Here is a 22,050-nt window from a genome sequence, read left to right as displayed (position 1 = left end):
CCCCCAAACAGTAGTTTGGCCTGTTCCAGAAACTTCAAGAAAGTTAAATGCAGTTACAATACAGTGAACAAGTGGGATGGGTTGTATTAAGTGAGGTTGGAAAAGTAGACACTTGTTCATGTAGAGCCTTGAAAGAGATTTGTATTTTTACATTTTATCACAAGAATAATGAAAAAGCCCTGGAGGAGAGTGACATAATACTTTGTGTTTGACCAGTGGGAGGCAGCAGCAGGAGTATAGAGAGTGGTCTGGGGAATTATTCCTGCCCCTATTTAGCTCAGCAGGGACTGGCAGTGACTGCAGTTGAATCTCATGGCTCTTTCTTGGGTCAGTTTTCTCTGGGTTCCAAGTAAATTGCATCCTCCCCTTGAGCCTCCAGGCCCAAGCATGGTCATGTCTATTGGCTATTGTTGGTCCCAGATGCTTCACCATTCCAGATCCCTCAGCTTTGCCCATACCTTTGCAAAGTGGCTTTTGTAAGCACCTGTTGGGTTACAGTCTCTAAGCCAGCTGCTTCTGCTGGGCACTGGCTGACACAGAGGTTTTGCGATTAGGCCAGGTCTGCAAGACTGGAAGCTTCCCTCTGGGGCCATGTCCATTCGAAGGCTAAATCCACAAGGACCTTTTCTCATCTGGTACAAGGTGAAAATGAAGTCAGCGATGATTATCTCTACTCTTCCCACCATTTCACACTCTTTTGAGATAATTCTTTTTGGGGGTACATTAGGAAGCCTGGCTCTGTATGAAGCACTTTGCTGACTGCATCAAACTCTGGGATAGGGCTTGTTAGTCTTAGCCAGTTGAGCCCTGCTGTGAACCACACAAAGAATCTCCGTCCATCAGCCCTGGCCAAGCAAGGTCCAAGGGCCTAGTGACTCTGAGGCTGAATTCCTTGTTCCCTCTGTAGATCAGCAAGGAGCTGATTCTAAGATTGAAAGGGATTTTTATTACATTTAGTTAATATTATATATTTAAAAAGAGACTGCAATTTTATGAAAGGCAAACAGACCATGTGTGTATTCTGAATTTATGCTAACAATCTCTTGAAGAACAACAGATAACAGTTATAAATATTCATTTCTTTCAAAATCCTTATTACTTCTTATACACACATATTGTTTTCTAGGGATGCTCAAAAATTTCTTGTAATTGCTCACTAATACATATGAATTCTTGGTGAAGAGAATTTACTCTGTTTATAAATATTTCCTAACATGAACTTGACTGCTACTTCTTGTCACACACTACTGCAATGAAAAACATGCACTTTGGGCCATTCTCCATTTGTATGTTTTATGAATGATGTAGCTTCCTCCTTATGAATGATGTAGTGTCAGCCTTGATGCACTGACACTGCCTGGAAGTCACAAAGGTAGGCTAGAGAATGTGTATTCTAAGAAAAGCTTAGCTGATGAAGGCCACAAGCAGACCTAAGTATGACAAAAGTTTCATCCTTTATTAAGAAAGGGAAAAAACTCTAAGTTCAGTATTAAGACCATTTCTCCTCTATCCAGAGGGCCAGTCTAAGCTCAAAGGTGAAAATTAGGATGCTTTCATTTTTTCAGCTTTTGCTATCAGGTTTTTAAAATTCCCTAAATTTTTTTTCTCAAATAATATGTTCCCAAACCTCTGATTTCTAACAATATCTTTTTCTCAAAAGCCTGATTCTTGAATTTTAAAAATTAATTGTAAGCTTTATGAAGCCATTTCCTTCCTTCCTTCCCTCCTTCCTTCCTTCCTTCCTTCCTTCCTCCCTCCCTCCCTCCCTTCCTTCCTCCTCCTTCCTTCTTTCCTTCCTTCCTTCCTCCCTCTCTGTTCAGCTTGCTCACTTTCACTCTGTCTCTGAATAATGTTAGAACCTCATTAAAATTTGAATATTCTTAAAATTTACTTACTTACTTACTTTATTTATTTATTTTTGCCACCCCGTGCAGGTTTTGGGATCCTAGTTCCCCGACCAGGGATCGAACCTGGGCCCTCGGCAGTAAAAGCATGGAGTCCTAACCACTGGACTGCCAGGGAAGTCCCTGAGTATTTTTTTTTTAATGCACTACACACCTAAGGAGCTTAATTCCCTCATGGAAGATACAGATATCTTATTTAAATTAAGGACAGTTTATAATCCTTTGCCAGTCTCTAGATTCACAGCAGACACGCAGGGAACAGTTTTCTATTTTGGTTTTCTTTCATGGTTACATTCATCCTGGCTCTTCAATGTCAACATGTATCTTTACAACAACAGGAAACACACTTGATAGTATTTGCCTCCATTTCAACTTTACATTTTCTCCTAAATTCTTTTCTGATTTTACCTTCCAGGTAGGTTAACATTTCTGTTATGAACATGGTCCCTATAGGTTTCAAAATGCCCAAGAGAATATAACTTCATTTATAAACACTATATTTTGTTTTTATATATCTGCTCATTTTCATATGTTGTGTATACACTTTAACATGTGTTCATTGTAGTCTAGTTTGTGCTTTTTCTCCCCAGGCTTCCAAATCCAACACATTCTGCTAAAGTGTAAAACAAAATGCTTTCCTGTTTTGAAGGAGTGTTTTCACTTTCAAGTTATATAATTTACTTATCCATGTGCCCTAAGGAAAATAAATAGTATAATTTTTTTTTACAGAAATTCAAATCCAACGAAAAATTAGTATATTCTCTAGATGTATATGCTTCATCAATCTTTGGTAAACATATCCTTTAATTCACTTTTTATATTTTGGAAATTTCTAATATAATTTTTATTTATTTACTTATATATGCATGCATGTGGTATGTATGTATGTGTAGACAGATAGCTGTATCTTCCTCTTTACCTTGTTCAAAGTAGAATTTGAGGTCCTTAAGTAAATGGTTTAACTTTGCATGCCTTTTACCATTCATAAAATATGGGTAATGTCTACTGGAAGATGGAAATATTTTAAAATAGTAGTAGGCTTGTAAAGCTTATGAATTTTGTAAGAGTTAGGTTCTAAAAGTGCAGGGAAAATATATTTGACTCCCTGTTTTTCAAAGTAAAATCAGTCACTGCACATTCTGCTATTTTCCATAGTTTCTGGGTTTCATATGCTAATATTTTGGTATCATAACCTTTGCACTGCATTATTAAAATCTGAAGCTATACTATTGAAATACCATCCAATCTTGCTCACTGAAACAATGAGAAATTCATTAAACTTGTTCAATAAAATTGAAAGAACTGTTAGAATTACTGTTAGCTTGGGGGATGGGTTCATTCAGTACATTGCATGGGACACTTTTTGTTGACTCCTTAGTTTTGCCAAAGAATAAAGGTAACTTACACATATTGTATGATTGCTGAATGGCATGAGGAATCATGTTTTCATGGCTCTGTCAAAACCTCATTAGTTTGATGCCAGTGACATGGAAGACATGGAGACAACTCTGCCTGTCTCTGGTGATGCTCACCCATCAGAGTATTTTTATAAACATGATTGTGAGGGGAATTAATGGGCATAAATGTAATTGCAAGTACTGGACTGACTTTTTGTGAAGAGATCACTTCTGAGCAAAATTAAATATCTTTCCAAATATTCCTATGCTTTTCCCAAAATGAATTGAATGTGTTCTTAGTAGTTTAAATGACTCTGTACTAAAAAATGGAAATTTAGGTTCTATCTCTAAATCTCCTAAGGTTTCTGATCTCAGTGTCCTCTTTATATTGAGATTACTTCCATTCCAAGACCCTGTAATCCATAGTTTTCACTATTTCAAACTGATTTCCAAGATTAATAAGGCTATGTAATATCCATTATACAAAATTACCAATTTTCAATTACCTATATTTATGATCATTAAGAAACCTCACATATCAAATTTCCACATTTAAAAAATGTCTGCAAGTTTTATGAAATCTCCTAATGGTGAACAAATTTGACATTTTAGGTTCATCCCCTTTGCATTCACTGCTGCTAAGAGCTAGTGAAAATATTCTAAAGAGCGAGGAGAAAAAATGTCTAGAAAATATTCCAACTGGATATCTAGACTATGACTGTCCATTAAGAGAAAAATTTCCATAAAAAATTACATGTCTTCACGTAGAGCTGCATTCAAAGCACTGTGCCCAGGACTAAAGTGGGTATTCTTGGGGTCCTGTGCACCCCTGTTAGAATAGTTCTGAGAGTTGACCATTTAGAAATTGTTATTCCACAGCCAACAAGATGTACACAAGGAACCTTACAGCTGTAGGAGAACTCAGGCTGCTGGAAACACCATTTCAAACATACACTTTCTATGAGTCGTATGAATTCTCTCCCAGTAAAATGATATATTCCTGAGCACTGCACAATAAAGTTTGATACTGAAAGGTCCAGGCTTTTTTAGCAATTAGTGACAATAATGCTCCTCTATCAAATGCATTTTCCAAAGGTAATTCTTCATTTGTTTGAATGAAAGTCACAAGTACTAAAAATGAAGACATTCCTAAGATATTTGTCTTTTTGTTGGGTGTAACTTTTTACCTCACATTGAGTACACATCCCGTCTTGGTCCTGTAACTGCCTATTTTGTCATTTTTATATATTATAACCCTCCTCATAATTTTCCTTACATGCCAAGAGTTTTGTCCCTGGTTACTCTATTACATAGCAATATGTCATCTAGACAGGAAAACATTTATTTTATTGATAAGCCATATTTTCTTACTACTATTCAGGATGAGTGTCCCACATTTGCTGAATATGTAATAGTATGCCAATGCTTAATTAGAAACAACTTGAGACATATCATAATGATAGAACAAAGCAATATATATATATATATAATTTTTTTTTTTTTGCAGTACATGGGCCTCTCACTGTTGTGGCCTCTCCCGTTGTGGAGCACAGGCTCCGGACGCTCAGGCTCAGTGGCCATGGCTCACGGGCCCAGCCATTCCGCGGCATGTGGGATCTTCCTGGACCGGGGCACGAACCCGTGTCCCCTGCATTGGCAGGCGGACTCTCAGCCACTGTGCCACCAGGGAAGCCCCAGATTATTTTTATTTACATGCCAAAGTTAATGGCAAGTACAAGAAAAGGTGTTTCTTCATTCAGCAAATAACTGATTGATCATTATGTGTGAAGAAGAATCTTTTAGAGGCACAGCGTAATTTCTCTCTTATATGGATGCTTGATTTTATACAGGAAAACCCATGAATGGACTTTGGCCGTGGTTTGCCTGAGAAACCTGGGCTCTGTGCAGAGAGGGCATAGGACAAGTCAATACAAAGAGACATGGGACATGCCATGCTTAATAAAGTAGAAGACGGACATGGTTTCCAGAGGCAGCCAGGGATGCAGAGAGAGTAGGGACTCGCAAAAAAGTTCAGTGAGAAGAAAAATACAAGGAGTATCAGGAGACAGAAGGGGTTCAAGAAGTTAACATGAAAAATGGGCCATAAGAAATCCTTCTGTTGGAGAGGCCAAGGATCCTTAGTGTGTTTTCACACGTGGTTCTCATTTCTCCCCTTTACTTGCAAAGTTTGGGGAAAAGTTTGACACAGGGTAACATCTTAAGGGGCAGTGCCCACACCAGGGAAACAAGAACCTGAGGCTCTGAGTTATAGGCTGCGTTTTGGAGTTAAAGAATCCAGGAAAGCAATTTGCTCTATGGTCTAATTTAGAATTCGATGGGAAACGCATATTCTTTCTCCAAATTATACTAAATTGAATCAGAGGGGGAGCAGAACATCACCTGACTTCTTCCATATCAGGACTCATGTAAATAAAATAGGTGACTAATAGATTAATGCAATAATTATTACCAGATTTCAGAGACCAGGGCATTTTAAGGCTAGTGTTGTCACTTCTGGCTAAAAGGCATGGTTCCATTGGAGAAGGGAATAGAGAGACATTCAGAATAAAGTGGGAACGATGGGGATTCATTCCAGATAGAAGTCAGCCAGGGCTTCCCTGGTGGTGCAGTGGTTGAGAGTCCGCCTGCCGATGCAGGGGACACGGGTTCGTGCCCCGGTCCGGGAAGATCCCACATGCTGTGGAGCGGCTAGGCCCGTGAGCCATGGCCGCTAAGCCTGCGCGTCCGGAGCCTGTGCTCTGCAATGGGAGAGGCCACAACAGTGAGAGGCCCGTGTCCGCAAAAAAAAAAAAAAGAAGTCAGCCAGCGAGGTTTGTAGGTGTTTAGACTGGATTAGAGATCACAAAGTAGAGTATACACAGGGTGTGAGCTTTGGAGTCAGACAGGCCTAAATTAGACCCCCACTCTCCTACTGCTTGGTTCAGCAATCTACAGCATCCCGGTTAACACGTTTGTGTTATGAGGGGAATTAAGAGGTAAAATGTCTGCAAAACAATTTCCTCAGCGCTTGGCACATAATACACCCTCATCAAATGACAGTTGCGTGGATCTGTGTTAGACAAAGGGCAGGTGATTAAGTCTGGATACTGGTTGAAAAAAGGCAGATGAACTCTGTAGATTAGGATTTAGGTCTGTGGCGAGCTTGGGTCAAGAGCTTCTGTTTAGCGAGGATTACATGAGCCAAGGCAAGGCTGAATGTAACATGAAGTCCTGGGAGAGATGCCCCAAGTAGAGGGTTCGTGTTCCTGCTTGGAAAATAGTCCCAATAAAATTTCACTATGAACTTTGAACACCACCTTGAAACTAGCCTCTGTGACTGCCCAGCAAAAGTTAAAAGGACTGAATTCATGACAGCGTTGACAGAGTTTGGACAGAAGTTATGCAATCTCTGGTCCAGGTTGTTAAATGAAACTTGGAGCTGGGGAAGGAATGTCCTTCTCAGGCCAGAGTGAAACTTGGACTCGCAGGACGCAGCATGGCAGAGAGGGTTCAGGCTGTGCCAGGGGGCACCTTCTCTTGGGAATACCCAGAGCTGAGGCAGGATTGATGTGCACTGTTACGGGGGAGGGCAGAGCAGAACTTTGGGTCTTACTTTGTGCCTTCAGAGAGAAGGAGGCAGAAACTGGAAACACGGAGCAGTTAGAGACCATCAGGTTGGTACCGGCGCTGCTCATACTTTTCTCCTCTGTGTCCTAATACCCACCCCAAAGGCAGGTCTGCATAACCACACAGTAGCTTGGGTTACCAGTTACCCTTATGTAGAGAGTCTACAGTTTTACCAAAAGAGTAGCCTCATCATTCTGTGGTACAGTTTTTGAATGCATTTAAAATTAACATAAGTCATTATTTTTATAGGAAGGTGGTATACGTCCTTAGAAGTCTAATGAGACTTAGGATAGTACTAATCTTATGGTTAAAAAAAAAAGAAAGCCCATCAATAACTTGAATTATAAACAAAATGCCCAAAGGTTATGAAAGAAACTACCACGTTGTCATTAGAACACCTGGATGAAGAAAGGGAATATTGCTCCTGAAAAAATATCCAGTCAAGACTTCAAAACCAACTACCTAGACAAGAAGATAAAAATAAACATTCAACATTACCACACACCCTTTATTTCAAAAACCACACCTATCTTGTAAGATGTTATTCCTTCATCTATTTTCTCCACATATCTCCTTGGGTGATGTCATAGAACAGTTATAAGAAGTCAGGATCAGAAAAGCCACGACTGCAACTGCCCCCGCAACAAAGTTTGGTTCCACCTCTGAAGGTTAGAGTTCTTGAGTGCACCTCTCAATTTGAGTCCCAATTAATTCAATCCACAAGCAAAACAGGTCACATCTGAGGGGGTGGGGGGAGAGTGGCTCTGAGCATGTGGACCTCAACAGAACTCAGCGCACCGCAGACCACAGCATGACACCAGTGCACATGTTCATGGGCTGATTAATGGGCTGTCGCCTTAGTGGTTGACTGGTAAATTATTTATACTTATAAACCGCTAAATAATTTAAAGCTGATATCTTAAATTACAGCTGAGAGTGACAAGGAGAAGGTGGCCTAAAACTCCAACTGGAGAGATCAATGCCCTTGTTCTCCTGGCACTTGAGAACACAATTTCTGGTGACTGTTCTCAGGAAAAAAAAAAAAAAAAAAGGAAAACATAAAGTATGTAGATTTGGTATAACATGTTATAGAGTGAATGAAATGCTTTAACAATCAAGGAGAAAGTTGCTTTAAGCAAAACAAACATGCTCCAACTCTAAAGGACACTAAAATTTCACAGAAAATAAAAATATTTGGCTTCAAAATTTAATCATGAAATCTAAACCTACTGGATGTTTTAAACTTTGCCTCTAAGAAGTTTATCATGCTTTGTGATCGCAGGATATCTGGACACATATAGTTATTTTCACCTGCAGCTATAGCATTACATTTTGTTTTCTTTTTATAGTACAGCAAAGGCAGCTTAGAAATAAAATATTAGTTAGCAAAACACAGAGTGGGATAGGGCTGAAAAGTGATCCAGTCTGCATATTTTAAGTCGAGAAGAGCAAAAAGAAGGGGAGGTTGAGAAGGAGAAAAGTTAAGATTCTTAGTGTCTTATTGATGCCACAAAGAAATTTAGGAATAACCAAACAGATTGAGGAAACTTATCTTAAAATGTTATTGTGTACAATTCAAAAAAACTAAAAAAATGCTTGTGCAAATAAGAGGCATGTTTTAAGATAGTCTTGCAATATCACAGCCAGAGCTTTCCATTAACTTAAGTGAGATTTTCTTTTTTGACATTTTAGTAGACTAAAACAAACAAACAAAACAAAACAAACAAAAACAACAACAAAAAGTCTTGTGTTTTTTTTTTCTCGTGTGTTTTAAGGCAGCATATCAAAGAAAAATGAAAATGGTATAGGCTCCCAATTCCTCTCATCACTATCTTTTTTCACATGTCTCATGAAAGTTTCCTCTCATGTTGGCTTTCATAGGTGTATCCTTTTTGAAATGCAGGGTCATTTTAAAGTACTTATTTACAATGACTATTCAGTAATTAATTTCTGCTGCTGTGTTGACCTGCCCTGAAATTACCAGTTGTCTTTCATCATAACTTTCTTACAAAAAGCCTTCAATAATATTTGCCTAAAATCGGAGAGGCTCAGGTTCCCAAAGGCTAGTTCTTGCCCTAAGAAGAAAAAAGCACTTAAGTTACATTCCTGTTTTTTAACAGATGTTGTACTTCAATGGCAAATAAAACTGTGTGTGTACCTTGGGGTTACACAGAGCCTGGGGGTTGTCTAGACTAGGGGCTACCCTACTCTTTTCTGACTGTATGAGATAATTGGCCATCTCATCCTTTGCCTGAACCAATACCGCTCAATGTCACCCTCTTGTTTACAGAAGGCATCTTCTATATTTTCTGTCTTCTCCAATAAAATGGTAATTTTGCAAACCTGTTTCTGATTTCTCATTTGCTCTTCTCAGCATTTTGAATAGACACCCACTGTCACTTTGACTAAGAATAGGGGTGAAATTCTGGAGTGATAAAGTTCTAAACAAGTTAATCTCTTCTCCCTGGATTTCATAGAATTGCTTAGTGACACAATTATATTCAGTTTCCAAAATTAGATACAATCATTTTCATCCTTGTAAAGGTTACTAGACACTTAAAAGCAATAGCAAGAGATTGGATAGGCTTCTAAATGTGGGATTCCGAGACCAAATAACTTGGCTTAGTGCTACTACATACACTAAAATATTGAAACATTTTCTGCTTTAATGTTATAGCTACCATGCAAAAGCTGGCAAATTTATTAATTCAAAAAAGACCACTACCATGAACTCTAGGTTCATATAGTAAATTGCTTATTTGACTGTTTCCAAATGTGTTGACTGCCAAATACCTAAAACTTAACATGTACGAACAAAATCCTGAATACACCTCTAGCCTACCGAGCTTCCCTCAATTTTCACCATCTCAATTAATGGTTAATTCATCCTCTAGTTCTTCAGATCCCAAATTGAATTCTGTCTGATTACTCTTTTTCCCTCAAACTCAATATCTAATCATTGAGTAAATCCTCATTGACTCACCTTCACAATATATCTGCAATCTAAACTTTCTGTTAGGGTAAGATTCTGTTGGCAGAATAGCCTACATAGTTTCCCCAAATCCCATATTAAGGAAAAAATAAAGAAAACTGAGTTCTGGTCCAGACAACATGACTTACACTTGTTTCTCCCTGGTCCTCCTTACTAAGCACAACTGTAAACACCTGAAAGACACAAAAGACAAACAAAGAAAAATTCTAAAAGGAGTGAGAAGAAGAAGAACTGGCCTGGGGTCCCAGGACTGGAGGGAATGTGGTTCCCCTACCCAACAGAGAAGATGACTCAGACCCGGAGTTTCCTGACCCCTGACGTAGCAAAAGAGGGCAGTACAGGTTGGCTCCTTCTGCTCCTGGATTGAACAGAGGTCCCTCTGACAACATCAGGTGAGCTATCACCCTGACAGTGGGGGAAAGTGCTCTTCTTTGCCATGTGACCAGAGACACCCTTCCCTACAGAGAGATATGAGTTTGGAAGGAATCAGCCCTAGGGAATCAGCGGCAAAGAGAAGACCAGCCAGGAAAGCCCCTTGGTGGCCAGGGGCCTGAGACTCTGGCACCTACCTAGAGACAGCAGGGGCATGGGGACCACCATGTCAACAAGACCTTGATAGGCAGGCCCCTCTGTCCTAACAAGCAGGAGGATCCTGCCTTAACAAGTGCCCTCTCAGGGAAGTCTTCTTGCCTTCACTGGGTCAGAGGCTTCTCTTCCCACCAGGAAACACCAGGGCTAACAGACACAACTACATGAGCTGCCTGTTTTGGAAAGCAGGCAAGCCTGACTCCCTCTAGCACTGAAAGACACCTAGCACACCCAGCTAGGGAACCCCTTATGCCCCTTCTGCAGAACCAGTGAGGACCAGTAGAGCCCCAGCAGCACCAGATAAACCAAGCAGACCAAAATAACAGCACAAAGGCACTGAAGATTAAATTGTCTTGGGAACACCAGCCGCTAAACATCACAGTGATTCCCTAATAAAATAAAAGATTTTAAAAAGGCACAGAAAATCATAACATGATAGACAAAATGTAACAGGTACAACTGAAATTCACTCATCACATACAACTGAAATAAGAAAATTGCAAACTGAATAAGAGAAGACAGTGATAGGATGCCAATCCCAAGATGAATCCACTGTTGGGATTATCTGACAAAATTCTGAAACCAGCCATCATAAATATGCCTCAACTAGCAATTTCAAACTCTCTTGAAACAAATAAAAATAGAAAATCTCAGGAAAGAAATAGAAGTTATTGTTTTAAAAAAAGCAAGTAAGAATTATGGACATGAAGTATGTAATAACACAAAGTTTAAAACAAAACCTCTGTGATGTGCTCAAGATTAGATTGGAGATGACAGAGAGTAAAATCAATGAAGTTGAGAACTTGAGGACAGATCAATAGAATTCACCCTATCTAAACAACAGAGAGAAAACAATAAACAAAAGAAAAACAAACAAACAAAACCTCAGAAACCTGTGAGATAACAATGGACCCCTTGAAATCTCAGAAGGAAAGGAGAAAGAGAATAGGGCTGAAAAAGATATTTAAAGAAATAATGACTGAAAACTTCCCAAATTTGATGGAAAACACAATTTGAGAAAAGGTAAGCAAAGTCCCTAGAAGAATAAACTCAGACAAATTCACACCAAGATACATGATAAGTACATTTCGAGAAACTAAAGGCAAAGAAAAAAATCTTAATTGTAGCCAAAGAGAAATGATAAATTACCTTTACGAAACCAATTTTAATGACAGCAAATTTCTTATTTGAAACTCTGGAGGCCAGAAAGAAATAACACAGTACTCTATGGTAATAACAAACACACTTTTTCTGTTCAAGTACACGTGGAACATTTATCAAGGTAGATCATATCCTAGGCCATAAAACACACCTTAACAAATTTAAATGAATTAAAATCATATAGCGTGTGTTCTCTGACCATAATGAACTCAAACTAGAAACCAATAACAGAAGGAAAAGAGGGTAACGTCTAAATACTTAGAAAGTAAACAACATACTTGTAAGTAACCCGTACGTAAAAAAGTAAGTCTCTAAGAAATTACAAATACAATGAATTGAATGAAAATAAAACGGAAATTATGCATATCAAAGTATGTAGGATGCTGCTAATGGAGTACTAAGGAAGAAACTCATACCACTTTGATGGCTAATTTTATGCATCAGCACAGAGGGTGTTTTTGGATGAGATTGACATTTAAATCAGTGGACACCGAGTAAGCAGTTTTCCCTCAACCGTGTGAGCAGCCTCATCCAGTAAGTTGAAGGCCTGAGTAAAGACTGACTTCCAGGAGAAAGAGAAACTTCTTCAGAAGATGAGCCTTCAGACTTCATCTGTACCATGGGCTCTACTGGGTCTCAAGCCTCCTCACCCATTTTGGACTTCACAGCCTCCATAACTGTGTGAGTTGATTTATTAAGACTGACATGTATACCCTGCTATATTCAAAATAGATAACCAACAAGGACTTACTGTATAGCACAGGGAACTCTGCTCAATATGCTGTAATAACCTAAATGGGAAAAGTATTTGAAAAAGAATAGATATATGTATAGGTATAACTGAATCACTCTGCTGTATACCTGAAACTAACACAACATAGTTAATCCACTACACTCCAATATAAAATAAACAATTAAAAAAATAAAATAAAACAAATCTCTCTTTACAGTCATTATTTCTTCAACAGCTAACATCATAATAAATGTAAAAAAGATAGTTCTTTCTTTATAGGATCAAGAACAAGGTAAGGATGTCTGCTCTAACCTTTTTTATTCAACATATCACTGGAAAGATCTAGCTATTGCAGTAAGTCAAAAAAATAAAAAGAATTTAGACTTAAAATGAAGAAAAAATACTATCTGTATCTTCAGATGACATGATTGTCTACATGGAAAATCCCAAGGAATCTACTACAAAAACTCCTAGAACTGACAAATGAGTTCAACAAGGTTATGAGACACATGTACAACGTATACAAATCAACTGTGTTTTTATATATAATGAATGAATCTTCAAAAAACAAAATTAGAAACCCAATACCATTTATAATTATTCCAAAGAAAATGGAATACTAAAGGATGCACTTAAAACAAGCCCAGAATTTATATGCTGAATGTTACAAATTGCTGATGAAAGAAATCAGAGAAGACCTGAATAAAGGGAGATGTATTTTGTTCATGGATTGTAGGGTCAACATAGTAAAGATCTTAATTCTCTAAATATATATATATAAGTGTAAAATCCCATCAAGGTTTTACGTAGACATAGAAAAGCTTACTTCAAAATTTATACAGCAAGGCACTGGCCCTAGAATAGCTAAAACCACTTTGACAAATAAGCATAAAGTTCAAGCAGTCGCTCTACTTTATACCAAGGCTTATTGTATAACCATAATACTCAAGACAGTGTAGTATTGGAGAGAGACATATAGATCAATGTAATCAAATAGACACCCAGAAAGTGACCCACACAAAAACGTTCCCCTGATTCTTTGAGAAAGATGCAAAAGGAATTCAATGGAGGAAGGATAGTTTTTAGAACAAGTGGTGCTGGACCAACTGACTGTCTATAGGAAAAAATAAATGAACAATGAACTTTGGGTTAAACCTCACATCTCATAAAAAAATTGACTCAGAATGGATTATGCACTTAAATGTTAATGTAAAACTATAAAGCTTTTAGAATAAAAAGAATAGAAGAAAGGTGCTGGGATCTTAGGTGAGGCAAAGAGTACTTAGAATTGACATCAAAAGCACAATTCATAAAAGGAGCAATTGATAAATTGTATCTTACCAAAATTAATTTTTTTTGCTGTATCAAAGACACTGTGAAGATGATGAAAAGACAAGCTACACACTGGGAGAAAATATTTGCAAACCACATATCTGACATAGAATTAGTGTATAGAGGATAGAAAACACTCTCAAAACTCGACAATAGAAAACCAGTCAGGGGAGTCCCCTGGTGTTCTAGTGGTTAGAGTTTGGCACTTTCACTGCCATGGCCCGTGTTCAATCCCTGGTCAGGGCACTGAGATCCCACAAGCTGAGCGGCATGGCCGAAATTAAATAAATAAATAAATAAATAAATAAAACCAATCAGTCCTACTAGAAATTGGGCAAAAATCATGAAGAGATATTTCACTGAAGAGGAGGATATACTGATGGCAAGTCAGCACATAAAAAGAAGTACAATAATCAGCCATCAAGAAACACACATTAAAATCACAGTTTTTACTGTTATTAAAATCACAGTAAGATACTAGTGTGTCACTATCAGAATGGCTAAAATGAAACAAACAAAAATCGTTACAACATCAAATACTGGTAAGGATGCAGTGAAACTGGATTACTGATACATTACTGGTGAGAAAGTAAATGGCCCAGTCACTTTGGAAAACAGTTTGACAGTTTCTTGTAAAACTAAAGATATGGTGACCACACAACCCAGCAATTGTACTCTATGTCTTTTGTCACAGAAAAATGAAAACTTAGATTTTACAAAGGTGCATAATAGCTTTATTCATAATAGCTAAAAACTAGAAATTGTCCACATGTCTTTCAACAGATGAATGGTTAGAAAAGCTACAGTACATACACATAGTGGAATATTACACAGCAGTAAAAAGGAGCACACTATTTTCAAAAATGTGGATACATTTTCAGGAATACACAGTGCATGAATTAAGCAAATTCCATACTGTGTGATACCATTTGCATAGCATTTTTGAAATGACCATATTTTAGAATCCCAGAGCATAAGTAGGTGGGGACGTAAACTGGGCCAGCCTGGCTGGGTGCAGATTCGGCAGCTGTGCAAAGGCAGTGGAGGAAAGAGAAGGAAAGCTCTGATAGTCCTAAAAACACCATAACATAGAAATTTTCATCAAATAATCACCTCCAAAAGGAAAGAACCCATCTCGGAGTTGCATCTTCAGCAAGCATATCTGAAAACCTGGAGGAACTGGGAGAGACCATTTTGGGCTCCAAATTGCAGATAAGTTAAAAACAGGGAATGAAGCTCTCCTAAGTGGTCATAGCATGAACAAAGATACTTGGTGGTGATTCTTGAAAAGCTAAAAAAAGAAACCTTTACAAAAATAAGAACTCTATGTCTGTGGGTATATTTCTGTTTTTAGATATAAGTTCATTTGGATCATTTCTTAATTAAAAAATTTTTTTTTTAGTTTCCACATGTAAGCAATATCATGTGATATTTGTCTTCTTCTGTCTGGCTTACTGCACTTAGTATGATAATCTCTAGGTCCATCCATGTTGCTGCAAATGGCCTTATTTCTTTCACAGACATGGAAAACAAACTTATAGTTACCAAAGGGGAAAGGGAGAAGGAGGGATAAAGTAGGAGTTTGGGATTAACAGATACATGCCACTATATACAAAATAGATAAAAAACAAGGACCCATTGTATAGCACAGGGAACTCTACTCAATATTTTGTAATAACATATAAGGGAAAAGAATCTGAAAAACTATATATATATAGAATATATATAGATGAAATATATATATTCTATATATAAAAGAATATATATATTCTTTTTCACTTTGTTGTACACCTGAAATGAACACAACATTGTAAACCAACACAACTATATTTCAATAAAAAATAAACTTAAAAAATAAAAAGAAAGAGAAAAAGAAATTGGTAAAAATAAAAATAAAATAAAATAAAATAACAACTCTCCCACTTAGAATGACAAAGTGGAAAAAAAAAGACCCTGGGAGTGGGATTCATATTGGACAGAGTTGGAACACAGGGACAGAGAGGAGGGACATGGTTTATATACCAAGAGTTGGGGTAGAAAGTGATTCAGAACTGTGGAGGTGGATAACAGAGACATTTGTGCAAAACGGAATTGAGACGGTAAGAGGTAGGAGGCCTTGGCTGATGAATCAGGAATGCCACACTAATCAACCTGAAAGCCTTACACAGCCATCTCCTCAGGTACAAAAATTCATCTCATTTAGTCACGGCAACAGAAAAAAAACTGCACGTGAAATTCAATCATAGATATTGTAGTAGTAAAAAGCAAAATGAGCTGGATAAGGAACCAACATATAAGGGAAGCATATTCAAAAACATGGTAAAATAAAGAAAACAGATTAAAATTGTCACCTGGTATTACAAAAGGAACTGAAAAATTAAGGAAGCTATAGATAACATAAAGACAAACAGACTAGACATAGATGCACTCAGGAATGATATGCTTAAAAAAAAGCAGATTAAAAAAATGCTGATAGAACTCAGCAAAGACTTTGGGAAGAAAGAAAAATACTTGCAGGAAAAAAAAATGAAATTAGAGGTAATATTAGACTGGAAGCCTCCTTAGGGAAGATCGAGGATTAAAAAAAAATAAAAATAGAAAATGAAAATTACCAAGATAAGTAAAAACAATTCAATCTACATATATGAAAAAGGCAAGAAAGATCCAGTATCTTTGCCAGAGTTGACAGGTAAAGTAGAAAAACAAAGCAAAGTAATTAACAACAACAAAAACAACAAAAATTATAGGGAAATTAAAAGTAACTTTATTTTGGGGGAGAGGGGAATTCAACCTAGTTTATAGAATGAAAACCTTGTTTACTGGAATATTTCACCAGAACAGGCAATATCAAACACATTTGAATAAAAATGCTTGACTTTAAAATAAGAAAATAACATGTTAGACATGTAGACAAAAATATACCAGCCACTAATGAGGGAAAGTAATCAGGACATCTTACTTGTCAAGAGCATCACCTCATATCCAAAAAGACCTTAAGCATTGTATTTAAGATATTCAGGGAATAAAAAAGCCAGCGTTTTATCCCTAACCAGGGTGATATTCAATGTATAGGTGCAGAAATAGTGAAGCTATCTGCAAGAACTTGAAGTATTTTTCCCACCAATTCTTCTCAAGAAAAGGACCAGAGTCAAAACAACCACATAAGACCTTACTGAAAAGCACAAACGCATTCAACTGCAGAACTAACACTAACGGGTGGGAATAAATGTGACAGAATAGCATGCAGATGTTCAATATTCTGACAACATAGATATATTAATAATAAAACTAACAAAGGAGAAGAAAAATGAGACCAAATGGAAAGTAATAGAGTAAGTTCACTGATAATATCCTAGGTATTAAAACAGATTCACTTTTAATTTGATGCTGGTTAGAGAAAGAGGTGGGTTAAGAACATGTTTTAGGGCATGAATAGATAGTATCTAAAGAAGAAGGGAGAACTCAATGCTTTTTAATAAACTCATTGTGTAAACATAATCCATAGAAAAACAGCTCATAACTTTATCAATGCCATAAGATTCACCCTCACAGTCAGAATAAAAGATAGTATATAAGAAAAGGAACCAAACATAAAGGAATATGTCATCAACAAATGCAATTGGCTTCTCTCAACAATTACAAACAACACGCATCCGTAGCCAAGTCTCTTGCTGTCGAAGAAGGAAGCCACAAATAAGTAAGTGGAGAACGCTGGAATGAACACTAGCAATGATGCTAAACTGGGGTCAGAGGTGTCAGTATAAACTCATGTTCACGTTAATAGACAGACAGATAGATGTACATCTGATGCATATTTGTGTGCATGCATTGGTTATATAAATAGGTATACTTTCTGTGTTTGCTAGGCAACAGTAGTGCCCAGATCTTGTTGGTGGTGGTGTTTTCTGTTGTTGTTTTTTGTTTGTTTGTTTTTTACCACTCTTAACTTTTTTTTATGGTGACATATCTTTTTTAAAAGTTTTATTTTGTATTGGAGCATAGTTAATTAACAATGTTGTTGTCCTCCAGGAAAAGGAACCAGGGCTTCTTGGAGAAATGATTGGTCCTGGGGCCAGTTTAAAGAGAAAACAAGATGAGGCTGGGACATGTTGCAGTGCCCAAAAGGGCAGAAGTGTATATATTTACTCATGCGTGTCAAAGGGACCCAGGAATCAGCCAGAAAGAACTATCTGTGTCCAAGACTGGACCAATCTCAGCAACAAAATAAATAATGCTAAGATTGGATGATAGCCCAAGGAATAAAGTAAATATTCACAAGTCAAAGTTGACATAAACAAACGACTGGATAAATAAATAAATGGGGATCAAAGGCAAATCATCCTTACAGAAGAATCCCAAATACCAAACAAATGGAGATATACCCTCCCAGGAGTTAGAGCTTCATTTCTCTCCCCTTGAGTGTGGAATCAACTTCCAAAGAATAGAGTAAGAAAAGGGAAAAATAGTAATGTTAGAGTGTAGTAACCTTGGGTGATGAAACGCATCTTTAATCCAACCACTTTTTACCTGGGCAACCACACTTCTCCAAAATGCAATTGGTGTAAAAAACAGAATGGAAGAAACCCGAGTCCTGAACGACTGCACAGGACAAAACGACCCACATTCTCACCCTGGAGTATTACATGAGAGAGAAATAACGTGTTTGTCTTTAGGCCACTGATTTCTAAGATCTCTTGCTTATTGCTCCTTAGTTTTTACCCTAAGCCACAAAATCTGCTTAGCGATCCACTTGCCCTTCTTATACCCTTCCACTTTGAGTTCCCTAAGTTCCTTCTGTCCAGCTCTGAGACCACTGGGCGTGCTTCTACCAACCAATTAAGAGACTTGATAACCACTTACAGGATTATGTTTCTTTGCCCAGGAATAATTGCATTTTAAAAGGAGAGCAAATGAAGCAGACATTCTTGGATGAATTAATCTCTCTCAATGGTGAGTTGTAAAAATCATTATTGGAGGAAGAGAGGATTGTGTCGGAGGTGGTTTAAGTTGTGTTTCTTGAGTATATACATGAGCAGATGAAACCAGGTGACGATTCCATATGATGCCATGACCATCGCTATGCATACATCTATTTTCATGGGGCAAGTGTTGTGGGAAGCTATATTCAAAGTAGTGAATAGCAGTGAAATGGATTCTTTCAAGATTTTTTACTTGAAACCTTTGAATATTTAAACTTAAGAGCAGGGCTTCGCTGGTGGGGCAGTGGTTAAGAATCCGCCTGCCAATGCAGGGGACACGGGTTCGAGCCCTGGTCTGGGAAGATCTCACATGCCACGGAGCAACAGGGCCCGTGAGCCACAACTACTGAGCCTGTGCCTCTGGAGCCTGTGCTCTGCAGCAAGAGAGGCCACGACAGTGAGAGACCCACGCACCACGATGAAGAGTGACCCCAGCTTGCCGCAACTAGAGAAAGCCCTCGCACAGAAATGAAGACCCAACACAGCCAAAAGTAAATAAATAAATTAATTAATTAAAAAAAAAACTTAAGAGCATATATGAGTAAACTATGCGTGTATCTGTCACTCGAAAATAACTGGATGATTTCTGCACATCTTTAGACAAAAGCATTCCATGAAAATAAGTCACACAAGTACATCAAGAGCAACGGGCTGTAAAAATCCATGATTAATCATCTGTGCAAAGAAATCTGGCCATGGGGTCTTTGGAGATTCTAAAATTTTATGGAATGCTTCACCATTTGAAACACGGAGCCCTGGCATTCTTATGTTAAGCCTCAGCCATTTCTGCTTGAACGGTGAGGTGGAATCATACAATCCTAGACCTGAGAGTAAGAGAGAAGGAATGGGAGTAAGGTAGCAGAGGCTTCCTGGATCCGCCTGAGGTGTGCAGAGCAGAAAGCCAAGATCCGACCCTCCTCACCTGGCTGGCTGGGGACAGTGCCAGCCTCACAACCAGAGTCTTTGTCCAGAAGGTGGTTCCAGTCCCCACCCTCCCCTTGCTTAGTTCTTTTGCAAAAGAAATAGTCACAATAGAGTTTCAGCATTAGCTGCTTTCCTCTGTCTAGATCAACTAGTGTCTTCTTGTCTTTTGGGGTCTTGTTTTATGCCTCCCTTGACCATGCAAGGCAAACACTCTGCTTTCCTTGTTTATTCTTATTAAAGTGCCTCCTGATAATTTCATGTTTAATTGGTCCCATTCTAAGAGACTGGGGATTTTGGCTCTATCACTTTCCTAATCCTAGTATTGAGAACAGGCATTCTGTGATATTTGACTGACTAAATGTTGGAAGATGACTTAGTGATTTTAGTAAGTTACTGAATTTAACCCTCACTTGAATTTCTGTGTGTAGTCCAAAGTGGAAGATCGGTGGTGGCCAGCTTTTTCAGGAAAGGAGTAGATTGTAAATACTTCAGGCTTTGAAGGACATATAGCCTCGGTTGCAATCACGCAACTCTGCTGTTTTAGCACAAAAGCAGTCATAGAAAATATGTAAAGGAGTGCATATTGCTATGTTCTAATAAAACTTTATTTGCAAAAACAAGTGATGGGCCAGACTTGGCCCGACAGCTGGAGTTTGCCAAGTCCTGTAATAGATGACTAGATGTGAGGCTGCTTTTTCAATATATAAAATTTATATATTATGTATTTATAAATTATATACATACAGCTCCTATACTTCAATTAACATTTACATTAACCAGTCTTCTAAATACTTTGCAAGTATATTGTCCTTGCTTTCAAAAATAGGTAATAGCATTCCTTGTGCATAAATTATACCCTGAGTTTAAAAAATGGCATCTCTGTGTAGTCTGTATCATTCATGTCTTACCTCATTCAGTAGCATAGGTAAGACTGGTTGAAGAGGCTAAAAGTAGTCGGGAAAATTGGGGGTCGTGGCTTTTATTTCCAGTTCATTTTCTATTGACTATAATATCTTGGGCAAATCACAGAATATTTCTGCACTGCAATCTTTGGAAATGGATGCAGCACCATCCACATTGTCCCTGATCACATGTTCGTATACTAGGTGTCTTTGCATTGCCCGTGATTTTAAGAAGAATCTTGAAGAGGTAAGAAAGTGGCCAGTAGCACATTTTAGATTTTAAGGTGCCCTAAATAGAAGGAGTTGCAGGTAGTGCAAGAGAAAAGACCTTGGTCAATATCAGGTTGGGTCTGTCTAGACCACGGGAATGTGTGGGTAAAGCATTAACGTCAGCATCTGCATATTTCTGAGAGGAAAGACAAAGACGACAGAAGAACACAAGAATAACCACGGAGATCATAAAAAGTAGAAATATGATACCATCAGCTTAGTTATCTCAGAAGATGATGGTTAACTTTCTGGGAGAGTTTGAGTAAAACTGGCCAAAAGTTTTAGATGATTAGCAAGGGTAAAATTCTGGAGCAGAGACAGCCCCGAGCCTTTGAGATACAGTCAAGATGTGCATTCTCTTGTGCTTCTCTGCCCACCGCATCTCCTAGGAATGTAAGGGCCCTTCTCACTTCTCCACGTCTCCAGAGAGACCCTTGACCACTTTCATTTTTCACTTTCTACTTGCCCTTCACTGAGGTTACTAATTTACAGCCTCCAGTCATACAAATTGCCCTGTTGTTTTCCTCCTGGCTTTTAATTCTCCTACTGTGGAGCCTGCAAACACCATAGGCTGCTATTTATTTTGTGTCCTTACCCATAACATCTTGGCTCCAAATTTAGGTCCCTAAGCTACCTAAATTGTTCTGCTAACCAAGTTAAATCCCAGAGCTTAGAGCAGCCACAGGAAAGGTTTCCTACATCTCCTCCTGGTGCTTTAATGGAAATTAAAGTAAATTATTCACACTGCACATTAATGTTGGCACAGCTCCTTCGCCTTCTTCCCAAATGACATTCTGAGTTATGCCAAACTAAACTCATTTCCATTTTTGATATGGTTAATGAGTGGTAGATGAGGGGAACGCCATTGACAGAGTCTAACTTGATTTCAGTCAGGCATTTAGGAAAAACAATGACTCTCAGGCCTTTCTCTTGGACGTGACAGATAAATGCTAACTGCGTAAAGACACAGACCTACTAGAGAATGGACTTGAGGATATGGGGAGGGGGAAGGGTAAGCTGTGACAAAGCGAAAGAGCGGCATGGACATATATACACTACCAAACGTAAGGTAGATAGCTAGTGGGAAGCAGCCGCAGAGCACAGGGAGATCAGCTCGGTGCTTTGTGACCGCCTGGAGGGGTGGGATAGGGAGGGCGGGAGGGGGATGCGAAAGGGAGGGGATATGGGAACATATGTATATGTATAACTGATTAAATTGGTTAAATAAAAAAAAATAAATA

The sequence above is a fragment of the Mesoplodon bidens genome (assembly GCF_964165515.1).
Source record: "Mesoplodon bidens genome assembly, chromosome: 14".
Taxonomy (NCBI): Eukaryota; Metazoa; Chordata; class Mammalia; order Artiodactyla; family Ziphiidae; genus Mesoplodon; species Mesoplodon bidens.
The sequence above is the reverse complement of the archived record's forward strand: the minus strand, read 5'-3'. Positions refer to the sequence as shown.